Consider the following 18,065-nt stretch of genomic DNA (forward strand, 5'->3'; position numbering starts at 1 on the left):
ACTCCTCTCCCCTCCCTCTCCCTCTTCCCAAGGCAGAGCCTCTTGACGGCAACGCATCTCCTCTCATACTTCAAGAGTGTCATGTTGGCTCATGGGCCTGGCTTATAAAGCTCCACTCTAACCACTGAAGCCAACAAACTCTCTTCCCAAGGCTGCCACGAGCACCCCGAGGAGCCCGCGGTTGGATTGTGTCCTGTCTCCCCTCTCTTAGTTTCAGCAGCGTAAGACCTCGGGGTCTGAGCTCCTGAGGTCACGAGAAAAGTAGTGAATGTATGGCTACAGCCTCCTCCATGTCTGGAGTTGTCAGCAGGAAATGCGCAGTGAAGTTGGCTCTGCGCCATCCACTGTTGCTGCCTGCTCAGTCTTCTGTGCTTACTCATCACTGAGTAAAATCCATGTGCTGGGGAGGGGTTCCCACAATTAATTTGCAGGGCATCCAGGAGAGCAGGAAGATGTGAACTCTGGGCCACCTTGGGACTCCCAGAAGAGGGAGCTCCCTGGGAGGCAGATGGCCCTAGAGGGTTAACAAGGGGTGGAGTCATGGTACTTCCTGTTGAACTGGAACCCTGAATTTATGCGGATGACAAGACTGCTGATGCTTTAGAACTGCTCTCAGAAATGTATTCTTAAGTTGGCCTACATGTGTCTAGGGAAAAAAGAAAAACCAATGCTTCCTTGCAGGTCCTGTAAAATTGCGATCTTGCAGAAAGGATATGTGGTTCCTATTGCCAGCAGTACCCAGTTCAAGGGAGATGGTAATATCGGGCATGGCCACTAGAGGGGAGTGTGGGAGCTAAGCTGAGGCAGCAGGCCTTTACTTGGATGGATGATCTGGATGTGCAGGGTCTGGGTTGGGCACAGCCACTGACTGGTCAGTCCTGGGGAACAGGCACAAGGGGCTGCATGGGTATGGGCCGCAGAGAGTCGGGCTGGTCGTAGGTAGCACCAGGCACAGGGGCTACGTAGCAGGAAAGGATGTGGGTAATGATGCAGCCTGGGAAAGGGGATTTGGACTGTGACTTGGGGCCAGCCCCTACCTCGGCTCCCTCATGAGGACAAGGCACTTCTTGGGGTTTTTTTCAGAAGGGGGATTGTGGGGGTTGCAATGCTCCCTGGGCCTCCCCTCCCCTTCTTATTCCCAGATCCCATTGTTGGGAGCCATATACATTATAGCCATATTAAAGCCATTTTTGAATCTAGATCTGGCTCAGTGAAAAGTACCAGCTAGCAAAGTGCAAGGGAAACCAATTTTTAAGACACCCTGCGGTTTACAAGTTATCTAGCAACCCACCCAGCTCTGAGCACACTTGGTGCTTGTAACAGGATGTTGGCTTGTGCCCTACCTGCTGGCATCCTCTTGTGAGCATAAGGGGGTTTTGGGAAATAGCTACCCAGAAAGAGTTGTGAACCATGCCCGCCTCTTGCAAGCATAAAGGGCTTTTAGAAATAACTGTCCAGAAAGAGCTGTGAAGCCATGTCCTGGACCCTATTTCCTCTTTCTCCTCACCCATAGACCCTGTTTTGCAGACTATAAAGCCTTGTGTGAAAATAAAATTTGGTCAGCTTGATCAGACATCCTATCTTGCTGTCCATTCCTGTGCCTCTTGTCCCCCCATTCTCTCCTAGGTTGGCTGTGACCCCCGTTGACTGTCCTGCTGGACGGGACACCCCATAGCCCTTTCCATGTCAGCCTGGGGCCTCTTGCCAGCCATCCACTTTCCCAAGAATTTGCTTTCCTGTAGCAAAAAGAATTACTTTTCCATTCCCAGTCATGATCTAGCCCCTCACAAGCTCTGCCACCTGTGGTACCCAAAGCCCCCCACTCCTGTACCCCGTCTCTGAGTTTCCACTAAGCAGATACCCGTGTGGGGGTGGGGGTTGGGAGAGGAGGAGCCAGGCTCAGTGTCACCCCATATGTTTATCTCTCTCTCTCTTTTAAAGATTTACTTTCTTTATTGGAAAGACAGATTTATAGAAAGGAGAAACAGAAACTGAAAAAATCTTTGTTTCCCCAAGTGGCCACAGTGACCGGAGCTGAGTGGAACTGAAACCAGAAGCCACAAGTTTCCTCTGGTCTCCCACATGGGTGCAGGATCCCAAGATTTTGGGCCATCCTTGATTGCTTTCTCAGGCCACAAGCAGGGAGTTGGATGGGAGGTGGAGCAGTTGGGGTACAAACTGATGCCCATATGGGATCCCAGCACGTGTACAGAGATTTAACAACTGAGCCACCGTGCTGGTGCCCATCCCAGGTTCTTGTAAAAGCTGCAGAGTTGGTACTGCGTTCTGCTGAACCTGGGTGGGAAGGGGGAGGATTTCTGCACAATCGTGTGATTCCAAGAGGCTGTTACTGCCCACCCCTGTCTCTGCCCACTTGGAGCACAGGCAGATGACAACCCACAGAGAGAGCCACCTCTGTGTGCTTGAACACTTAGGGTGTCAGAATGTGCCCCTCCCCCACCCGTTGCATCTTTTCTCACACTGATTTCCAACTAGATCTCCAAGTAGACATAATCAAAATGAGCAGACACGTGGGGACACACACACACCAGCTTTATTCTTGCTAACAGCGCTTGAGACATAGATTAGACAGGTGGAATAGACAGCCCTAAAATAGACTCCAGAATTGGGCTGATCCACAGAGCCCCAGGCTGCCCCACACCATCAACCAACATCCCCATCCCCACCCTCACACCAGCCCCTGTCACTGTGCACTTGAGCTTGGTGGTACCCTGTCCACAAGCCCTCCCCCTGCCGCAGCGAGAGATGTCTACCCCAGAACAAGCCACAAGACAGACCATGCATGTGCACCTGCAGGTGCAGAGGTCCTGTGTCCTGCCGAGGATGTCCTGCCCAGCATCGGCCACTGTGTCCTAAGTTGACTGATCCCACTCCTCTGTGGAAAGCGAGAGTGGGAGTGGAGAGACAAGAAGCTCTTTCCTCCCTGTGTTTTCAAGGGTGATGTGCAGGTGCTTTTAAGGCAGTGGGTGTCATCAGATTCCCTGGGAGGAGTTGGGAATCCATTGCTCTTATGCCTTAGCCATCCACCCCCTGCTTCCCTGGGCCCTGGGTTCTCCACGCCCCACCCCTGCTACTTCCGGTCCCTGCCCCCTCGGTTCTGTCTGGACTTCAGCTCCCCAGTGGAGTCTTACAGCTGCATTTGCTCCCCTGTGCTTTGATGCCTACACCCCACATCAGATCACGGGTGACTTCAGTGTGGAAGGGTGAATCGGCTGCGGCCCTGGGTGGGGAATCAGGGGAGCAGCACTATGTACTGGCTTGCTTCCTACCTCTAGGGGCCTCCTCCTCAGCCCTAGCTGGGGTTGCAAAGCAGCCCACAGTCCTGGTTGGTACCTTGGGGGCTCTCTTGCCCCAGCCTGATCACAAGGCATGCTGGTGGAGTGCCCAGCACTGGGCATCCTGTGCTTTCCACACCCGGGCCTGCCCATCAGCAACACTCTTGGTGCAGCCTGGGCTTTACGTGGGCCTGTGAGAAGGGCTGACATTTCTGCTTTCCTCCAGCCACCCTGCCCCACAAAGGGGCAGATGGGCAGTCAGCACCTCCCTTCTCTGTGTGGACTGTGCCCCGCTCCTGCAAGGCAGAAGCAGCTGAGGACAACTTGGGTTCAAGGCATTTTATCTTTCTGACTTGGTATGCAAAAGTGGACTCCCTGGAGCTGGTGCTGCTGGCCCCGGGATCCCCCTTTCCTGTCCTCCAGGTGATGACAGCCACCTCTGAGGGCAGCAGTGAGGAGACAGCTTGTTTAGCTCTCAAGTTGTAGTTTCACTTCTATTTTCCCCGTTTGGGTGGAGCCTGCTGGCTTCCCAGCCAGGCCCCTCTGCAGTCGGGAGGGGGGGGGAGGGGCGATTGCGGGGGGGGGGGGGAGCTTCCTGCTGGGGCAGGGCACAGGCAGGGCACAGGCAGGGAGCCTGGGGGAATCAGAAGTGGAGCAGGCTGTTGGCAGGAGGGGACAGCAACAGCTCTACCAGGAGAGTTCTTAGCCACTTCCTTAGCTGTCTGTCAGTCCGCAGAGCAGCTCCAGTGTCCTCAGCTTCTGTGTTTCCTGGGGACTAGTGCAGATTCCCAGGAGATCAGGTAGGTGGGCTTAAGTGCCCGGAGTGCGCCCGGAGTGCGGGAATGGGCTGTGTGGGGCAGCTGGGCCGTTTCGAAACTAGCAGGGGCAGTGCGCTGTGAACACAGCTGGAGAATGTGTGACTTTCTCATTCAGCAGCTTCTACTGCTCTGGCCAGCTGGCCAGCAGACACTGCTGTCCGGGTGACGGGTGCAGGACTGATTTCCTCGCGGCCTCCGAACTTTCTCTAGGGTCCCTGCCTGCTCCTTCACGCAGGTCACGGCCATCAAGGAAGCTTAGAAAATAGCAAACATGGGAGGAAGCGCTTTGCCCATTTTCCAGCTTAGGGCGTGGTGGGTCTCACCCTGGCGGCAGGACCAGCCCTGGACTGACTCGGGTCTGAGCTTTTCTCTGGAAGAGAGGGGCCCGTGGGCATCAAAGGCTGGTGCAGGCTCAGGGGCTTTATTTTCACTCTTAACTTCCAGATGAGTGGCACTTCTGACATAGTCACAGAAATCGTCTCTTTTCCTGTAGTGGGCTCAGAAATAACATGGCCTCGTCGTTTTGATTTAATTTTTCACGAAGAAACATGATTTTGTTCATAAAATTTCCAATGACACAGAGGTAGACAAGAGAAAGTAATGCTGTCGCTCCTTCCATTCTCAAGTCCTGCGATGTCTTGGATGTGCCTTCCGTATCTGTGCACTTAACATAAATAATTGGCTTTGCAAATATTGAGGGTGCTTCAAAAAATGGAATGAAAAAATAAAGTTTGGGTTTTTTTGATGCAGAAACTATTTGAAATCTGTATGTACAGGTGTCTCCCGGAAATTCACTGCTAATACAGGTTAGGAAAAAACTATGCATGAAATTCCAATGAACTTTTGCAGTCCACTGATAAAATTTACATATTCTCCATCAGTAATAAATGGGACTAGACTATGGGTATAGGGTCTGCATTTTTCATTTTCAATTATTTTAGCAGTGGAAATCTTAGCAGTCTTTGTGTTTATGTGTAGCTCTACCTCACTCTTTCTAACAGCTACATGACGTTGCTTGCATAGGATTTATACATCCTTATTGTCAAACGAGTACCTGTGGATGAAATCTAGACTCTCGGTTGTTCACTTTGATCAACAAGCCATAGTGATGGTTGTGCTTCTCTCTCGCTGTGTGACAAGTATTTATCTTATGTCAAAAACCAATATCGCATGTAGACAAGTATTTATCTTATGTCAAAAACCAATAACAGGTCTTTTTGTTTGTTTCAAAGATTTACTTAGTTTTGGGGCCCGGCGCCGTGGCGCAAGTAGTTAAGGTCCTGGCCTTGCACGCCCAGAATCCCATATGGGTGCCGGTTCTAAACCCGGCAGCCCCGCTTCCCTTCCAGCTCCCTGCCTGTGGCCCGGGAAAGCAGCAGAGGACGGCCCAAGGCTTTGGGACCCTGCACCCACGTGGCAGACTCGGAAGAGGCTCCTGGCTTCGGACCGGCATAGCATCGGCCGTTGTGCTCACTTGGGGAGTGAATCATTGGATGGAAGATCTTCCTCTCTGTCTCTCTTCTCTGTATATCTGCCTTTCCAAAAAAAATAAAATAAATCTTTTAAAAAAAAGATTTACTTAGTTTTAGTGGAAAGGCAGATTTATAGAGATAAAGAGATACAGAGAAAATAATCTTTCATCTGCTGGTTCACTCCCCAAGTGGCAGCAATGGGTCTCCCACGCGGGTCTTGCAGGCCTCTCTCTCGGGTCTTCCAGGTCTCCCACATGTGGCGCAGGGTCCCAAGGCTTTGGGCCATGCTCAACAGCTTTCCCAGGCCACCAGTAGGGTGCTGGATGGGAAGTGCGGCTGCCAGGATTAGAACAGCTGCCATTATGGGATCCTGGCACATGCAAGGCAAGGATTTAGCCACTAGGCCACTGTGCTGGGCCCCAGCAAAAACAAGTCTTGAGGCAAGGTTAGAACATTTACTGGCTGGGTCAGTGTTTTTAGTAAGAGCAAATGAGGGAAGCCATCTCTCCCCACTTGGCCAAACTTTGCGACTGGTAACATGTGACTTCTTGTTTCCATTTGTGTTTTCGGGCAGCTGGGGAATTTGTGTGTGTTTAACAACCACTCAAATCTCCTCTCGCTGATTCATTCTTTGCCTGTGTCATTCAGTTTCGGCATTTGGCCTCCTGTTCAGGACGTGGGAGGATTTGCTTGATATTCTGAAAAGCAGAAGTACGCTTTCCTCATCCTTTATCTTCGCAGTAGTCATGGCCATATTTAATACTCATTAGGGTTTGGTTCTTTAAATGTATATTCTTGTAGGAGTGTTTCTGAGCTCAGTGCTATAGTTCCGTGAATCACCCATGAAGCCATCATGTCAGCCACCGTGTGTTTGTTTCTCAGCCTAGAGTTCACATTCCTGCTTTGTTTAGGTTGTTGGGAGGCCTTCAGCACCTTGGGCTACCCTCCGTCCCTGTGCAAGCTTGTCTTCTCTGCCCCTTTGTTGTTTGGCATGCTACCGTGGCCTCACAGCCCACCTCGCCCGTGCTTGCCCGGAAGCTGGCTCTCATGTAACTGCCTTGGCTGAAAGTGAATCATCTCCCATCTGGGCAGTTGGAAGATTCTTCTTAGGTGCTTGTTTCACCTGGGGGTGCCACCCGTCTGCACACTGCTTGCCAGCGCTGCCCTCTTGCCAGGTCAGCAGAGGCAACACAAAGTAGGGACTTATTGGGTGCAGGTTTTTTTTAGTAATATATGGGAATTGTGTAGTATGAAAAAACTCTTCATGAGCCTGGTATTCTATGGTATAGAAACAGTGATGGCAGTGGCTTGCCTCTTGGTCCCAATCCTGAAAGGATTTTTACGTTAAAGAATAAAAGTTTAGAAGAAGATGGCCGACATAGGAGGAAGGCTGTGAGTGAGAGCCCAGTGAGAGAGGGATAGAACGCTACAGAAGCAGCAAAGAGGAACAGCAAAGAACTGCAGGGAGAGGTACGTGAAGTTCCCTGGACAGTGTGGAGCCGAAAAGATCCACACAACTCGGAAGAACAACGAGAACAAAACAAAACAAAAGGCAGGGAAGACGGCGTCCTGCTCCAGACCTGCTGAATCACCTTTAAGGGCAGCCAAGAGGAGACGCAGCCGACCCAGAGACACGGAAACCTGAAGGGATCGTCATTGGCAAATGTCTTCAACAGCAGCAGAGACAGACTGCAACAGCCTGAGATTCGGGTGAGCCAGGAAAGGTTTAACAGCTTCTGGAGCCCGCCTTCCAGGGGCAGGCACAAAGCCCAAGCCTCTTGGGTGCTCCTTTTACCCTCCCTTCCTGCAGAGGTTCTGGCCTCTGAGAACACAGGGCAAGCGCCTTGAAACTGCCGAATCTGTGCCTTGGAAGTGGCGCACAGTAGTCCTGGGTGCTGAGAAGGCACAAAGAAAGCACCCCAAATATTCCCGCGCTGTGTGGGCCAGTGCATCTCAGTGCGCAGAAACTACCAGAGAGGGTCTAGAATCCCCCACACCCTGATACCCTGTGGGTGGGTGACACACCAGGAGGGCTCTGAACACCGCGCCAGGCTGGGTGGTCCCGCCTGCAGAAGCTGCCTCTGCAGCACAGGGGCTACACCAGGAGGGCTCTGAGCACTGGGACGTGTAGTGCTGTGTGACCCTGGCACGCAGGAGCCACTCCCATAGAGTGACTTGCCCACTCCTTGCCTCTCACCCTGCAGTTCTGAGCGTAGGCGACCTACCAGGAGAGCTCTGAAAACTCCTGCACCACACTGGCACTGTACGAACCAGCCGTGAAGTCACTTTAACAGGGCGCCTGGGTCACTCCTCCACTGCAGTCCTGTGTGAGGGAGTCACACCAGGAGGGCTCTGAACACCCACACGCCACATGTGGTGGAATCACTGCACAAGAACCACGCCCAGAAAGTGCCTCACCCACAGTCCCGTGTGTGGGCGACACACCAGGTGGGCTCTGAAAAACCCTGCAGTCCCTGGCACAGGGAACGCATGGAGAAAGCACATAAAACCTTCCACGTCCTGTGGATTCCCGTGCAGGGGGCACACCCAGAGAGCGCCTTCATCCCTCCACGCCCTGGGGTGCCACACCTGTAGAAGAGGTGCCCAGAGTGTGCCTGGAATCCACAGGGTCCCCAAGGTGGTGCCCTACAGTCCCAGGCACTGAGGATGCACCAAAGGTGCCTTGAAAATTCCCACGCCCTGCAACACCACACCTGCAGGCTCCAATCTCTACAGGAAAGCGCCTGACGACCCCTCAACACACGGGTTCACATCTAACCAGAAAAGATGCAAAGAAACTGAAAGTGAAGGGATGGAAAAAGATATTTCACGCCAATGGACGAGAAAAAAAAGCGGGGGTAGCTGTCCTAATTTCAGACAAGATAGATTTCAATCTAACTAACATCAAAAGAGACAAGGAAGGCCATTTTATACTGGTGAAAGGAATGATCATCAAGAAGCAATCACCATCATTAATGTTTATGCACCAAATCTCAATGCGCCTAGTTACGTAAAGCAATTACTTACAGACTTAAGGGAAGACATAGATACCCACACAATTCTTGTAGGCAATCTCAACACGCCTTTAACATCAATGGACCGGTCTACGAAACAAAAACTCAACAAAGAAACAACAGAGCTCACACAAACAATAGAACAACTGGACTTAGTAGACATATATAGAACTTTTTATCCTAAGGCCACAGACTATACATTCTTCTCAGCGGTGCATGGCACCTTCTCCAGAATCGACCACATGATAGGACACAAATCGAATCTAAATAACTTCCAAAACATTAGTATCATACCATGTACCCTCTCAGACCACCATGGGATGAAACTGGAAATCAACAACTCAAAACTCCCCAGGAAATATAGACACTCTTGGAAGTTGAACAATATGCTATTAAACGAACAATGGGTCAGAGAAGAAATTAAAGATGAGATAAAAAAATTTATGGAAACCAATGAAAACTCATACAACATTCCAAAACATGTGGGACACCGCCAAAGCAGTGCCACGAGGTAAATTCATCGCAATCGGAGCCTATGTCAAGGCCCAAGAAAGACGCCAAATACAGGAACTAACCACACACCTCCAGGATCTGGAAAAACAGTAGCAGAAGAGCCCCCCACACAATAGGAAACAAGAAATCATCAAAACAAGGGAGGAGATAAACCAAATAGAAATCAAAAAAACTATACATAAAATCAACAAATCAAAAATTTGTTTTTTTGAGAAAATAAACAAAATAGACACTCCACTGGCCCAATTGACCAAAAAAAAAAAAAAAAAAAAACCCAAAAAACAAGAGAAAGTGAGAATCAACAGCATTAAAGATGAAAAAGGCAACATAACAACAGACACTGCAACCATTAAGAAAATAATTAGAAATTACTACAAAGAACTGTACTCCAACAAATTTGAGGATCACCAAGAAATGGAAAAGTTCTTGGACTCCCACCACTTACCAAAACTTAGTCCAGAGGCAACTGAAGAATTAAATAAACCCATAACCAAGGCAGAGATTGAAGCAGTCATCAAGGATCTCCCAATGAAAAAAAGCCCAGGCCCAGACGGCTTCACTACAGAATTCTACAAAACATTCCGAACAGAACTAACCCCAATCCTCTACAAGCTCTTCAAAACAATAGAGAAGGAAGCAACCCTTCCAAACTCATTCTATGAAGCCAACATCACCTTAATCCCAAAACCAGACAGAGAACTGTCAGAGAAGGAAAACTACAGACCTATTTCTCTCATGAACATTGATGCTAAAATTCTCAACAAAATCCTAGCCAATAGAATTCAAAAAAATCATCAGACAGATCATTCATCCAGATCAAGTAGGATTCATCCCTGGAATGCAGGGATGGTTCAACATACAGAAATCCATAAATGTTATAAACCACATCCAAAAACTGCAAAACAAGAACCACATAATAGTTTCAATAGATGCAGAAAAAGCTTTCGACAAAATCCAACACCTCTTCATGCTAAAAACTCTAGCCAAGGTAGGCATAGATGGAAAAATCCACAACATAATCAAAGCAATTTATGAAAAACCCAACGCCAGTATCATACTGAATGGAGAAAAGCTAGAACCCTTCCCACTGAGATCTGGAACAAGACAAGGATGCCCGCTATCACCACTGCTATTCAACATAGTCCTAGAAGTGCTTGCAGAGGCCATAAGACAAGACAAAGAAATCAAAGGAATCCAAATGGGAAATGAAGAAGTCAAGCTTTCACTATTCGCAGATGACATGATCCTTTACATAGAAGAACCATGAGACTCAATACAGAGACTGCTAGAACTTATATGAGAGTTTGGTAGAGTGGCAGGGTACAAAATGAATGAACAAAAATCAACAGCGATAGTGTATGCAAATAATACCAAGATGGAAGAAGATCTAACCAACAGGATACCATTCAAAACAACAGAGAGAAGTATGAAGTATCTGGGAATAAATCTAACCAAAAGTGTAGGAGACCTATTCGAAGAAAACTACAAACTATTCAAAAGAGAAATTGAACAAGACCTCAACAGATGGAATAACATCCCATGCTCCTGGATAGGCAAAATCAATATCATTAAAATGTCTATACTACCACAAGCAATATATATTTTCAACGCAATTCCAATCAAATTGTCCAAAACATTCTTCACGGAACTGGATACAATGATTCAAAAGTTCACCTGGAAGCACAAAAAACCACGAATAGCTAGAACCATCCTGAAGAATAAGAAGTTAGCAGGGGGAATCACAATTCTGGACCTCTTGACCTACTATACAGCAGTGGTTATCAAAACAGCCTGGTACTGGCACAAAGATAGAAAGGAAGATCAATGAAATAGAATAGAAGCACCAAAAGGGAACCCGCACAGATACAGCCAATTAATCTTTGACAAAAAGACCAATGACAGTCCAAGCAAATGGGAAGGCCTCTTTAGTAAATGTTGTTGGGACAACTGGCTGATAACTTGTAAAAACAAAAAGATAGACCCACATCTATCACCATACACTAAGATCCAATCTACATGGATAAAAGACCTAAACCTACATCCAGAAACCTTCAAACTCTTGCAAGAAAATGTAGGAAATACCCTGCAAGACCTAGGAGTAGGTCCTGAATTTCTAAGAAGGACGCCAAAAGCAATAGCAGTTGAGAACAGAATAAACAAATGGGACCTCATCAAACTAAGAAGCTTCTGTACAGCAAGGGAAACAATCCACAAAGTAAAAAAGCAACCCACAGAGTGGGAGAAGATCTTTGCACACTATATAGGCCATAGGGGGCTAATTTCCAGGATATACAAAGAACTTCAAAACAACCAAAAAACCAAAACATACAAGCTACTCAAGAAATGGGCACGGGAAATGGGCAAACATTTCACAAAGGAACAAGTCCAAATGGCAAACAAACATATGAAAAAATGCTCCAGTTCCCTGGCAATAAGGGAAATCCAAATTAAGACATTGATAACACCAGTAAGATTGGCCCACATAAACGACACTTGTTGGCGAGGATGCGGGGAAAAGGGAACCCTACTCCACTGCTGGTGGAGCTGCAAATTGGTACAGCCTTTATGGAAATCAGTCTGGAGAACACTCAAACAACTCAAAATCTGCATACCATATGACCCAGCAATAGCACTCCTAGGAATATATCCAAAATACCTGTTTCACGACAAACCAACATGCATCCCTATGTTCATAGCAGCTCAATCAGTAATTGCAAAAACATGGAAGCAACTGAAATGCCCATCAGCAGAAGATTGGATAAGAAAGCTTTGGTTCATCTACTCCATGGAATACTACTCAGCTATTTAAAAAAACAAAATGCAGTTCTTTGTGGCTAAATGGGCCCAACTGGAAACTATAATGCTAAGGGAAATGAGCGAATCCCAAAAGGTTAGATACCACATGTTTGCCTTGATTTAACCTGTAATTTTTGTTTGGTTGTTTGTGATTTTTTGAACCTGTCATTGATACTGTCTCAACCCAGATGTTTTGAAGAATGGAACTTGCATTATTTTTAACATATTGTTTACTCAATACTATGTCAATTAATTCCATAATGTTGTATATTGATACTGAGGTTTCGTTGGGGCTTTTAACTGAGCGGATCTTTACTCTGTTAGCTCTACCTTCAGACCAGAGAAGGTCTCCCCAAGAGGCCACTGAACTTATCTGGACAATAAGACGCTGGACTTTATGCTAGGTATATGCTTCCAATGAAGGAATCTCAACTGCACTTGAACTGTGGTTATGCAGCAAGGTGGAGGAATCCACTATGGGGAGAGGGGTATGGGAGAGGTGGGAGGAATCCCCAGTGCCTATAAAACTGTATCACATAATACAATGTTAATAACAAAAAAAAAATTAAAAAAAAAAAGAAAACCAACCTGAAAAAAAAAAGAATAAAAGTTTTTTTTTACTATTGCATGAACAATGGTGTTGCCTGCTGTTAGTTTTCTTTTAAAAGAAGGTTTTCTCAGATGAAAGAAGTTTTACAGTTAGCGTTCAATATTTCCAATATGTAGTTTGGCTTCTTTCTGCTGTTTCTCACTTATAATATTATTTTTTATTTGGGACTAGAAAAGATGATATTTATTTGAAAGGCAAAGTTAGAGAGACATGGAGGAGAGAGAGCAAGAGTGAGAGAGAGAGAGAGAGAACTTTTGTCTGCTGGTTCAATTGCCAAAGCGCAGCAACGGCCAGGGCTAGGTTAGGCCAAAACCAGGAACTTCTTCTGGCTTCTTCTAGGTCTCCCACACAGTTGCAAAACTGCTGTTTTCACATGTACATCAGCAGAAAGTTGTATCAGAAGTGGAATAGCTGGGACTTGTGCCAGCACCCACATGGGACACCAGCACTGCAGGTGTCAGTTTAACCCACTGTCCCACAGTGCTGGCCCTGGGATAAATTTTGTATTTACGGAAACCTTGCAGAAATAATACAGGAAGCGCAAAACGTTTTGATTCCAGATTCGTTTTGCTATCTGACATTACAGTGGTTCAGTGCCAAAAATGAAACCCCATTGACACCTCACTATTAAGAAAACTCTAGACCTATTTTGTTTCTCTGTTAATGCCCACTTCCTGGCTCCTATCTCTCTTAATTCACCAGTTGTGTCTTTTCTGTGTATTGGTGATTCTGCTTGAGCCTTACGTTGAATTTATTTTAGAAACTGTGCTTTTCTTGTCTACTTGTCTACATTTCCTTTGAGGTTGGTTTTTTTGTTTTGTTTTGTTTGTTTTTTGTAGATTCGAATTCTCTCTTAGGATTTTTCAACCTTATTTTCTCCTCTTTTCACCTGTTTTCTTGAGTATTTTAGTCACTATTTTTGTATTCTGATGACAAGTTTTGGGTCATTTGTGTAAGTTTCATTATATTTGTTTTCTATTGGTTTAGTCATATAGTACTATAATGTGTAGTTTGGGCATGCTTATTCATTTTAAGAAGATTTCTTTGAAAATCGGCATTACAGAAAGAGACAGAGTGAGCATTTTTCCCAGCAATTCACTCTCCTAATGGTTGTAATGACCAAGTAAGGGCCAAGCTGAAGCAGGAGCCAGGAGCCTCTTCCAGGTCTCCTGCTGGGTGCAGAGACTCAGGCTTTGGGTCATCCTCTGCTGCCTTGTTAGGCACAGCAGCGGGCAGCTGGAGTAGAAATGCAGCAAATGGGACTCCAGCAGACACCCATATGGGACACTAGCATTGCAGGCTGTAGGTTAACCAGTATGCTACACAGCCCATTCAGTTTTTATAAAGTTAACACCTATTCTTTTCTCTTTCTATTTAAAAATCTCTGGGACCTTCTTATGTAAGGTTCCAAATTTGAGAGCTTCCTTTTTGTTATCATTTTTATTTTTATTGATTTGAGAGACAGAGGGAGAAAGAAACAGAAAAATATAGAGAACCCTTTCATCTGTTGGTTCACTCCCCAAATGCCCACAGTATACGGGCTGGGCCAGGCCAAAGCCAGGAGCCAGGAACTCCATCCAGGTCTCCTCCAGGGTGGCAAGGACCCAAGCACTTGACATATAGCCCACTGTTTCCCAGAGTGTGCATCAGCAACAAGTTGCAAGCAATAACTGAGTGGAGACTCAAATCAGGTAGTCGAATAAGCAATGCAACATCTTAATTACTACACAAAACCCCTGCTGTACTTATTCATGTTCAGCGAAATGCCAGAGAGACATTGTGTATGCAGACTCTAGAGTCTCCAAATGTTGTTTTATACACGAAACAAACTTTCTTTTCATGCTAGTCAGAAAAATGAGTTTAGCTTAAGCTCATCGGACATGGAATGAGTCATTGTTGGTGTGCCTTTTCAAGAAAGAGTTAAGGTACCTCTGGTTTGCCCTGTTTCTAGATAAGAAAGACTCAACAGAAAGACTGAGATCAAATGTTCCCTGTTTCTCAAAGTTGTTTTTTTTTGATATTTACTTATTTTTATTACAAAGTCAGATATGCAGAGAGGAGAAGAGACAGGAAGATCTTCCGTCTGATGATTCACTCCCCAAGTGAGCGCAACAGCAGGTACTGTGCAGACCTGAAGCCGGGAACTAGGAACCTGGAAACTCTTATGGGTATTCCACATGGGTGCAGAGTCCAAGATTTTGGGCGTCCTCCACTGCTTTTCCAGGCCACAAGCAGGGAGCTGGATGGGAAGTGGAGCTGCCGGGATTAGAACTGGTGCCCATATCCCGGCGAGTTCAAGGCGAAGACTTTAGCCACTAGGCCACACTGCCGAGCCCTCAATGTTTTTCTCTTACATGTTTAAACCTCCTGCTTCATGCAGCTTTTGACCTGAGAGTTCTTGACAAGAACCCTCAGTCTGTGCCCAGGCCCTCGGCCTCTGGCTGTGGCCAAAGTTGACCAGAGCACTGCAGGTCTTACAGCCAGGTCCACGCTGTCTCCAGGGCTTCCACTCTGTGGCCCTGTGTTCTGCTGACCCAGCACGAGAGGCTCCGCAGTGTATTGCAGGGAATTCTGTGCCACCTTCTGTTGCTGTGCTTAAGCACCTTCCCTGAACAATGTCACCAGCTGCTTCCACGAGGCTCCTGGCTGTGTGCATCTGAGGATGTTGTTGCCAGCAGGCCTCCTCAGCCTTGCCCAGTGCCTGGCTCTTAGTATGCGTGATCACCTGTAGATTACGGAGTTGGAGCTCCTCAAAGATTTACTGATCTGAGGCTCACATGCAGCCTCAGGTGATCCTGATAAGCAGTCAAGGTTAAGAACATTTGTCGCTGACCTGCAGCGACACTAACGACGAGGCACACTTTGAGGGTCTGGGAAAAGCCGGAACCGCAGCTGGACCCCTTATTGCCAAAAACGGCTGATTTTATAGCCTTGTGTCCGCTGCTTTTTTTCCCCAAAGGTCTTAGCTTTATTCTGCTGCTTTTGTACTCCTCTCTGCCGCTTTTCCCCTTTCTTGTCCCAGTACTTTTCTCTCCGTAGGTCCTACTGCTTCTGTACCCCTCTCTGCTTTTTCTCCCTGTACACCATAGCTTTTCCACCCAAAGATCTTAGCTTTCCTACCCCTCTCTGCTGCCCTGTTGTTCTCATTCCATTTTTCATTCTTCTCCCTGTCTTTCTCCTCATCCTCCATCTTATAGCTTTTAGCAGCTGCTTTTATATCATCCTCCACCAATCACTTCTCCCTGTGGGTCCACTTGGCGCTACCTGATAGGCCAGTAGCAATGACATAATCACAGCAAGGGCATCAGCCTATCCCTGTGACTTCCTGTTTATCTGCTGGCGAGACCAACCCCGCCTCCAGGCCCTGGACCAGCCGCCATCTTGGGAAGGCCCTTCCTATTCCTGGGAGTGGCTTCCTCACCCCGCTCCCCACAAACATTGGATTGTAACAATGGACAACAATGTTAGCTGTGTAAAAAAGGGATGAGAACCTAGAGGAATGAGAACTTATAGACTTTAAAGGACATTAGAAATAATTGGAGATCCCAAAAGAGAGAGTTGAAAATTGATCAGCATTTCATGTATGAAATGACATGGCCTGGGATGTGTGAAGTGCTGATCATATCTGAGACTGAGACTTGGAAAATGCACCAGTTGGTAGGATGTTGAAGCCTATATATTGGCTGGAAAAGTTGCAAAAACTTAAACACAAGATGTTAGACAGCAATGTGTCAATATATTTAAAGGCCTGGGAATCTATTGGATTTCCCAGTGGATATTGAAATTGTAAATTTCTTCAGCAGTTCTGATAACTCCAATGTTGAAGTTCTCAGTGAATAGGAAATGGTCAGTGCAATGAGAGAGGAAAGGAAAGAAAAGATTTTATAGGCTGTAGAATTGGTTGGTTTACGTTTAACTATTAATTCCATGGGAAGTTTATTTTTACATGTGAAATGAAATGCAAAACTGCTTTTTTTTAATTAACATTGTATTATGTGATACAGTTTTATAAGCACTGGGGAGTCCCCCCACCCCTCCCACACCCCTCCTCAAATAGTGGATTGCTCCATCTTGCTGCATAACCGCGTTTCAAGTTCAGTTGAAATTCCTTCATTGTAAGCATATACCTAGCATAAAGTCCAACGTGTTATTGTCCAGATAAGTTTAGTGGCCTCTTGGGGAGACCTTCTCTGGTCTGAAGGTAGAGCTAACAGAGTAAAGTTCCGGTCAGTTAAAACCCCCAACAAAACATCAGCGTCAATGTACAATGTTATGGAATCAATTGGTATAGTATTGAGTGAACAATATGTTAAAAAAAAAAAAGTTCAATTCTTCAAAACCTCTGGGTTTAGACAGTATCAGTGACAAAACTGCTTTTAAAATCCAAGCATTTATGTAACAGCATTGCCAGACTAGTTTATCCTTTATTGCTTTGAAATAACATCAATTTTACATATTAAAGAATCTTGCGGGCCCGTTGTGGTGGTGCAGTGGTTAAGGTCATTGGCTTGCACACCCGGGATTCCATATGTGCACCCGTTCTAATCCCGGTGGCCCCGCTTTCCATCCAGCTCCCTGCCTGTGGCCCGAGAAAGCTGTCGAGGACGGCCCAAAGCTTTCGGACCCTGCACCTGTGTGGGAGACCCGGAAGAGGCTCCTGGCTTCGGCCATTGTGCTCACTTGGGGAGGGGAGTGAATCGTCAGACAGAAGATCTTCCCCTCTGTCTCTCCTCTCTGTATATCTGCCTTTCCAATAAAAATAAAATAAATCTTTTAAAAAAATTGCCAGAATAGTATATCCTTTATTGCTTTGAAATAACATCAATTTTACATATTAAAGAATCTTGGAAGGAATATTTTACAAGGGGGTGTGCTCCTCGCACCGTGGGTCAAGCCACCGCCATCCCATAAGGGTATTGGTTCAAGTCCCAGCGGCCCCACTTCTGATCCAGGTCTCTGCTGATTGCCTGGGAAAAGCAATGGAAGATGAGCCAAGTGTTTGGATCCCTGCCTCTTGCATGGGAGACCCAGGTGAAGCTCCTGACTTCTGCCTGGCTCAGCCCTGACCATAGTGGCCATCTCATTAGTGAACTAGCTGATTAAAAAAAAAACTGTCACTGTGACTTTCAAAGAAATAGATCTTCTGTTATAAAAAGCTCAGGGAAAATGCTTATATGAAAAAAGCATGTGTTTCCAATAATTTTTGCACTAAAAGTAAACTAACCATTTCATTCCATGTTTTTTACAAACTTTTTGAGGTACTCTCAAATGTGAGTCTGTGTAGATGATTTCTGTTGATAAGTATTCTTATTTGATACACTACTCTTATTTGTATTTTAATATTGAAATGACTTATTGACCATTATTTTAATGGGAAGTACAATCCCTTTTCATAGATCTTTTCAAAGCACAGTTGGCTCTTCTGGAGTTTTATTCCCTGAGAAAAATTTCAGAACCAATTGATAATGTTCTGCAGCCTGTCTAGCTGGGAAGCCTTCCCGGGGCACCCTAACCTCCCCATCTAAGCAGTTCTGGCTGTCTTAGGC

At 46.4% G+C, this 18,065-nt stretch overlaps 1 protein-coding gene across 1 annotated transcript in view; it reads left to right on the forward strand.

Moving 5' to 3' along the window:
* The first annotated feature begins 4,062 nt into the window (after positions 1 to 4,062).
* The window catches only part of LOC121158200 (nuclear body protein SP140-like protein), a 111,025-nt gene continuing 97,022 nt past the window's right edge, over positions 4,063 to 18,065 (forward strand). The window contains exon 1 of the mRNA XM_040982861.1: positions 4,063 to 4,096. The gene's annotated coding sequence lies outside the window, so the exon portion shown is untranslated. The remainder of the gene's footprint in view (positions 4,097 to 18,065) is intronic.

This window comes from Ochotona curzoniae, unplaced genomic scaffold, assembly GCF_017591425.1.
Source record: "Ochotona curzoniae isolate NIBS_2020 unplaced genomic scaffold, NIBS_Ocur_1.0 contig_3643, whole genome shotgun sequence".
Classification (NCBI taxonomy): domain Eukaryota; kingdom Metazoa; phylum Chordata; class Mammalia; order Lagomorpha; family Ochotonidae; genus Ochotona; species Ochotona curzoniae.